Consider the following 8531-nt stretch of genomic DNA (forward strand, 5'->3'; position numbering starts at 1 on the left):
GCAATCAAGGGAAGGAGTTAGCTCGATTTTGGCGTGATGACATCAATGTGATAGTCTAGCTTAATAGAGATGATAAACTACTCATATCAATAAAGAATTTCTTCTTTTCCGGGAGTCAATTCAGAAAGAACTCCAAAGTTAAGCGTGCTCAGCTTGGAGCAATTTTAGTCCCAGTTGCGCACGAGTGATCATAAAGTGAACATGAAAGACTAGTACTGATTTATGGGGCCGGTCTAGATCCTGCCAGGAGCAACGGCTAATAACCGGCGGGTGTGTCCAAAGCGTTACAAGTTGGTATCAAAGCTCATATGTGCCAAGAGGGAACGTTCCCGTGGCCCGACGTGGACGTCGGTTCCTTTGAGTGGGGGGTGTATGTGATAGCCTGGCTTAATAGGATGATAGACTACTGATATCAATAAGGAATTCCTTCTTTTCCGGGAGCCTATTCGAAAAGAACTTCAAAGTTAAGCGTGCTCATCTTGAAGCAATTTCAGGATATGTGACCGACTAGGAAGTTGGTCCCAAGTGTGCACGAGTGAGGACAAAGTGCACAGGAAAGACTAGTATTGATCTATGGGATCGGTCTAAATCCGTCAGGTGCAATGGCCAGTAACCGGTGCGTGTGTTCGAGGCGTTACAATCAACCTCTTCTTTCGACTTTTTGTGTGTGGCATGGTCTGTTTTCTCCAACTCTCTTGACAGGTGGTGAAGGATTGCAAGTTTGGATTACGCGAGGTGATGCCTCAATCGATGTTTCTTATGTTTCTTCGTGGGTTACTAGATCTCATTTTTAGCGGCAAGTACCTTTTTTTACCTTCAAAGCCTTGTTTGACGAGGTCGTTTGTGTTGGAAATATGCTATAGAGGCAATAATAAAGTGATTATTATTATATTTCCTTATTCATGATAAAGGTTTATTATTCATGCTAGAATTGTATTAACCGAAAACTTAAATACATGTGTGGATACATAAACAAATACCATGTCCCTAGTAAGCCTCTACTAGACTAGCTCGTTGATCAAGATATGGTTAAGGTTTCCTAACCATAGACATGTGTTGTCACTTGATAACGGGATCACATCATTAGGAGAATGATGTGATGGACAAGACCCATCCATTATCTTAGCATATGATCGTTCAATTTATTGCTACTACTTTCTTAATGTCAAATACATATTCCTTCGACCTGAGATCATGCAACTCCCGGATACCGGAGGAATACCTTGTGTGCTATCAAACGTCACAATGTAACTGGGTGATCATAAAGATGCTCTACAAGTATCTCCGAAGGTGTCTGTTGAGTTGGCATGGATCGAGATTGGGATTTGTCACTTAGTGTATCGGAGAGGTATCTCTGCGCCCTCTCGTTAATACAACATCACAAGAAGCTTGCAAGCAAAGTGACTAAGGAGTTAGTTACGTGATGATGTATTGCGGAACGAGTAAAGAGACTTACCGATAACGAGATTGAACAAGGTATGAAGATACCGACGATCAAATCTCGGACAAGTAACATACCGATGGACAAAAGAAATTACGTATGTTGTCATAAAGGTTCGACCGATAAAGATCTTCGTAGAATATGTAGAAATCAATATGGGCATCCAGGTCCCGCTATTGGTTATTGACTGGAGAAGCGTCTCAGTCATGTCTACATCATTCTCGAACCCGTAGGGTCCGCACGCTTAACGTTCGTTGACGATATAGTATTATATGAGTTATGTATGTTGGTGACCGAATATTGTTCGGAGTCCTAGATGAGATCATGAACATGAAGAGGAGCTCCAGAATAGTCCGGAGGTAAATATTAATATATGAGATAATAGTGTTTGGTCTCCGGAAATGTTCCGAAATTCACCGGAAGGGGTTTCGGATGTTTCCGAAATGTTCGGGTACGAGAACACTTTATTTGGGACAAGGGGTAAAGCCCACGAGGCTTTAGGAAGGTGCAAAAGGAAGTTTTGCGAAGGCCAGGGGCCAGACACCAGGGACCCCAGCGTCTGGTCTTGGAGTCCGAGAAGGACTCTTGCCTTGCGGGCTAAACCGACTTTGAGGAGGCTCTTTCTCGAAGAAACGACCCCAAGGCTCAAAATATAAATAGAGGGGTAGGGCTAGCACCCAAGACACATCAAGATTCACCAAGCCGTGTGCAGGCAACCCCGCCCCTCTAGATTATCCTCCGACATAGTTTTCGTTGTGCTTGGCGAAGCCCTGCGGAGATTGTTCTTCACCACCACCGTGACCATGCCGTCGTGATGCCGGAACTCATCTACTACTTCACCCCTCTTGCCAGATCAAGAAGGCGAGGACATCATCAAGCTGAACGTGTGCTGAACACGGAGGTGCCGTACTTTCGGTACTTGATCGGGATGGATCGTGAAGGTGTGCGACTACATCAACCGCATTGATAAATGCTTCTGCTTAACGATCTTCAAGGGTATGAAGATGCTCTCCCCCTCTCGTAAATATGCACCTCCATGGATAGATCTTGCGTGTGCATAGAATTTTTTATTTTTCCATGCAACGTTCTGATGAGCCACAAGTATAGGGGATCTATCATAGTCCTTTCGATAAGTAAGAGTGTCGAACCCAACGAGGAGCAGAAGGAAATGATGAGCGGTTTTCAGCAAGGTATTCTCTGCAAGTACTGAAATAAGTGGTAACAGATAGTTTTGTGAGAAAATAATTTGTAACGAGAAACAAGTAACAAAAGTAAATAAAGTGCAGCAAGGTTGCCCAATTCTTTTTGTAGCAAAGGACAAGCCTGGACAAACTCTTATATAAGGAAAAGCGCTCCCGAGGACACATGGGAATATCGTCAAGCTATTTTCCATCACGTTCATATGATTCGCGTTCGGCACTTTGATAATTTGACATGTGGGTGGACCGGTGCTTGGGTGCTGTTCTTACTTGAACAAGCATCCCACTTATGATTAACCTCTATTGCAAGCATCCGCCACTACAACAAAGGTATTAAGGTAAACCTAACCATAGCATGAAACATATGGATCCAAATCAGCCCCTTACGAAGCAACGCATAAACTAGGGTTTAAGCTTCTGTCACTCTAGCAACCCATCATCTACTTATTACTTCCCAATGCCTTCCTCTAGGCCCAAATAATGGTGAAGTGTTATGTACTCGACGTTCACATAACACCACTAGAGGCTAGACAATATACATCTTATCAAAATATCGAACGGATACCAAATTCACATGACTACTAATAGCAAGACTTCTCCCTTGTCCCGAGGAACAAACGTAACTACTCACAAAGTATATTCATGTTCATAATCAGAGGGGTAATAATATGCATAAAGGATCTGAACATATGATCTTCCATCAATTAAACCAACTAGCATCAACTACAAGGAGTAATTAACACTACTAGTAACCTACTAGCACCAATCCCGGACTTGGAGATAAGAATTGGATACAAGAGATGAACTAGGGTTTTGAGATGAGATGGTGCTGATGAAGATGTTGATGGAGATTGCCCTCTCCCGATGAGAGGAGCGTTGGTGATGACGATGGCGATGATTTCCCCCTCCGGGAGGGAAGTTTCCCAGGCAGAACAGCTATGCCGGAGCTCTAGATTGGATCCGCCAAGGTTCCGCCTCATGGCGGTGGAGTTTCGTCCCGAAAGGTTGCTTCTTATTTTTTTCTTGACGAAAGACTTCATATAGGATAAGATGGTCATCAGAGAGCCACCAGGGGGCCCACGAGGTTGGGGGGCGTGCCCTAGGGGGCCCCGACCCTCGTGGGAAGGGTGTGGGCCCCCTGGTCTTCATCTTTGGCGAGGATTTTTCATTATTTATTATAAGGTATTCCGTGGAGTTTCGGGACTTTTGGAGTTGTGCAGAATAGGTCTCTAATATTTGCTCCTTTTCCAGCCCAGAATTCCAGCTGCCGGCATTCTCCCTCCTTATGTAAACCTTGTAAAATAAGAGAGAATAGCCATAAGTATTGTGACATAATGTGAAATAACAACCCATAATGCAATAAATATCGATATAAAAGCATGATGCAAAATGGACGTATCAACTCCCCCAAGCTTAGACCTCGCTTGTACTCAAGCGAAAGCCAATAACAATAAATATGTCCCCATGTTTAGAGGTAGAGGCGTCGATAAAAATAAAATACGGACATGAGGGCATCATGATTATTCTCATAACAACAACATACATAGATATTGTCATATGATTACTTATGTTCAAGTGATGATCTATTCACAATGCAAAAGTATGAATCATAAACCTTATTGAGAACCAACAAGCTATAACCTCAGTCATTGAAGAAATTGCAATTTATCATAACATTAGAAAGAGTCTATGTCAGAGCTAAAAAGCAAGTCCACATACTCAACTATCATCTAGTCCTTCATAATTGCTGACACTCGCGCAATACTTGTGGTTACAGAGTTTTAATCGGACGCAGAGAAATATAGGGGCTTATAGTTTCGCCCCACAACCTTTTACCTCAAGGGTAATGTCAACAATAATAACTCATGCCCCCTACATCCAATTAGATATATCTATCAGGATCTTTCCAACACACTATGCTTGCCAAAGGATAAAATGTAAAAAGGAAAGGTGAAGATCACCATGACTCTTGCATAGGGTAGAAGATAATAATAAAAGATAGGCCCTTCGCAGAGGGAAGCAGAGGTTGCCATGCGCTTTTATGGTTGGATGTACAAAATCTTAATGCGAAAGAACGTCACTTTATATTGCCCCTTGTGATATGAACCTTTATTATGCAGTCCGTCACTTTTATTACTTCCACATCACAAGATCGTATAAAGCTTATTTCTCCCACACTAATCATACATATTTAGAGCAATTTTTATTGCTTGCACCGATGACAACTTACTTGAAGGATCTTACTCAATCCATAGGTAGATATGGTGGACTCTCATGGCAAAACTGGTTTAAGGGTATTTGGAAGCACAAGTAGTATCTCTACTTGGTGCTGAGAATTTGGCTAGCATGAGGGGGAAAGGCAAGCTCAACATGTTGGATGATCCATGACAACATACTTTATCTCAGATATAAGAAAACATAACCCATTACGTTGTCTTCCTTGTCCAACATCAACTCTTTAGCATGTCATATTTTGATGAGTGCTCCAAATCATAAAAGATGTCAATAATAGTATATTTATATGTGAAACCTCTCTTTCCTTATTACTTCCTATTAATTGCAACGATGACCAAAGCTATGTCTGCCAACTCCCAACAACTTTTAATCATCACACTCTTTCTATGTGAAGTCATTACTATCAATAAGATCAATATGAACTTTTGTTTCTTCTTATTCTTTTCCTCTTTTCTTTTATTCACCCAAGATCATAGAAAGAAAATCAAGCCCTTGACTCAACACTAATCTTTATTATATAGCTCACGGACTCGATTACATAGAGAGATCATAAAGCAAAACTTAAAACTAGATCATGCCATAAACTTTATTCTACTAGATCAAAATACTACTAATAGGATCGAACTAAGGAAAACGATAAAGATAGGAGTTGTGATTGTGATACGATACCGGGGCACCTCCCCCAAGCTTGGCAGTTGCCAAGGGGAGTGCCCATACCCATGTGATTATATCTCCTTGGTTGGTGAAGAAGGTGGAGGTGTTGTTGATGATGCGGGCTTGTCATCCATCTTCCAAGGCATATGTTCACCATCATAGAAGGATGATCGAGTCTCCGGGATCCTCGAATCTGCAGCCAAACTCATTCTTTTGAATCTATATTCATACTCACAGTTTTGGTTTTGCAGGTCATAGATTTGGGCTTGGAGGTGCTCGATCTTCTCATGTAGCTTGAAGATGGCCTCCTCGGTGTTCTTGGCATCCGGCTTGTAGTTGTTAGTGAACTCCGCGAGCATCGTGTGGCTAGCATTGATTCCACGCTCCACCATCCCCTGGCACTTGAAAACTTGTTGCTCCATTGCTTCGAGCCTCGTCTCCATGCTTCCGGTTCCCTTTGGTCCCTCAGCATCGCGGATGTGCAGCAACCCATCATGCATCTCAATGGTTTGAGGGTGTCGCAGCACCTTCGCAAGGTAAGGGTTGATGACCTTCTCGAAGAACTTGTCCTTGGAAGCACTTGGGGACGTCATGATAATCTAGATATGTTAGAAAAACAGCTCGAAACAAAAACAGGAGATTTTTGCGTGACACGGGAGTCAAAACCCCCGGGAGATTATATAATGAATTTTTACCGACCAAAATACGTACCGTGCAAGAAAATGGAGTCCGGAAGGCACACGAGGAGCTCACGAGGTAGGGGGCGCGCCCAGGGGGGTAGGGCACGCCCTCCACCCTCGTGGGGCCCTCGTGTCCTTCTCGGACCGCTACTTAATTTTCTATTTTTCTAAATATTCCAAAACGGAGAAATATTGCCTTAAAATTGTTTTGGAGTCGGTTTACTTACCGTACCACATACCTATTCCTTTTTAGAGTTTGAAACGTTCTGGAAAGTGTCCCTTATGTATTCCTCCGGGGTTACGGTTTCAATAATATTGGTTTCAACATTTATGGGATTACCTGAGATATAATGTTTGATTCTTTGACCGTTTACCACCTTCGGATTTGTGCCTTCGAAGTTGTTGATTTTTATGGCACCGGAATGATAGACCTCCTCGATAACATAGGGGCCTTCCCATTTAGAGAGAAGTTTACCTGCAAAAGATCTTAAACGAGAGTTGTATAGCAATACATAATCACCTACATTAAACTCACGCTTTTGTATCCTTTTGTCATGCCATCTTTTAACCTTTTCTTTAAACAACTTGGCATTTTCATAAGCTTGGGTTCTCCATTCATCAAGTGAGCTAATATCAAATAACCTCTTTTCACCGGCAAGTTTAAAATCATAGTTGAGCTCTTTAATAGCCCAATATGCCTTATGTTCTAGTTCGAGAGGTAAGTGACATGCTTTTCCATATACCATTTTATACGGAGACATACCCATAGGATTTTTATATGCAGTTCTATAGGCCCATAATGCATCATCAAGTTTCTTGGACCAATTCTTTCGAGACCTATTGACAGTCTTTTGCAAAATTAATTTGAGTTCTCTATTACTCAAGTCTACTTGACCACTAGACTGTGGGTGATACGGAGATGCAACTCTATGATTGACGTCATATTTAGCAAGCATTTTACGGAAAGCACCATGAATAAAATGTGAACCACCATCAGTCATTAAATATCTAGGGACTCCAAACCTCGGAAAAATAACTTCTTTAAGCATTTTAATAGAAGTGTTATGATCAGCACTACTAGTTGGAATAGCTTCTACCCACTTAGTAACGTAATCAACAACAACTAAAATATGTGTATATCCATTAGAGGCAGGAAAAGGTCCCATATAATCAAAGCCCCAAACATCAAACGGTTCAATAACAAGTGAATAATTCATAGGCATTTCTTGACGTCTACTAATATTACCAATTCATTGACATTCATCACAAGATAGGACAAACTTACGGGCATCCTTGAAGAGAGTAGGCCAATAAAAACCTGATTGCAATACCTTATGTGCAGTTCTATCTCCCGCGTGGTGTCCTCCATAAGTTTCGGAGTGGCACTTGCGTAGGATCTGTTCCTGTTCATGCTCAGGTACACAACGTCTAATAACACCATCTACTCCTTCTTTATAAAGATGTGGGTCATCCCAAAAGTAATGTCTCAAATCAGAGAAGAAATTTTTCTTTTGTTGGTATGTGAAGCTAGGTGTTATAAATTTAGCAACTATGTAATTAGCATAATCAGCATACCAAGGGGTACTACGAGAAGTACTTATGACATTTAATTGTTCATCAGGAAAGCTATCATCAATAGGTAGTGGGTCATCAAGAACATTCTCTAACCTAGATAAGTTGTCTGCAACGGGGTTCTCAGCTCCTTTTCTATCAACAATATGCAAATCAAATTCTTGTAGCAAGAGAACCCATCTAATAAGTCTAGGTTTAGCATCTTTCTTCTCCATAAGATATTTAATAGCAGCATGATCAGTGTGGATAGTTACTTTAGAATCAACAATATAAGGTCTGAACTTATCACAAGCAAATACAACTGCTAAAAGTTCTTTTTCAGTAGTAGCATAATTTCTTTGAGCATTGTCTAGAGTCTTACTAGCATAATGGATAACATTTAATTTCTTATCAACTCTTTGCCCTAGAACAACACCTACAACATAATCGCTAGCATCACACATAATTTCAAAGGGTAAATTCCAATCAGGTGGCTGAACAATAGGTGCAGAGACTAATGCTTTCTTAAGTATTTCAAATGCTTCTACACAATCATCATCAAAGACAAATGGTATATCTTTTTGTAATAAATTAGTCAGAGGCCGAGAAATTTTTGAGAAGTCCTTAATGAACCTCCTATAAAATCTGGCGTGACCAAGGAAACTTCTTATACCTTTGATGTCCTTGGGACATGGCATCTTTTCAATAGCATCAACCTTGGCTTTATCAACTTCAATACCTCTTTCAGAAACTTTATGCCCCAAGACAATA

Source organism: Triticum aestivum, chromosome 3A (assembly GCF_018294505.1).
Source record: "Triticum aestivum cultivar Chinese Spring chromosome 3A, IWGSC CS RefSeq v2.1, whole genome shotgun sequence".
In the NCBI taxonomy this organism is placed as follows: Eukaryota; Viridiplantae; Streptophyta; class Magnoliopsida; order Poales; family Poaceae; genus Triticum; species Triticum aestivum.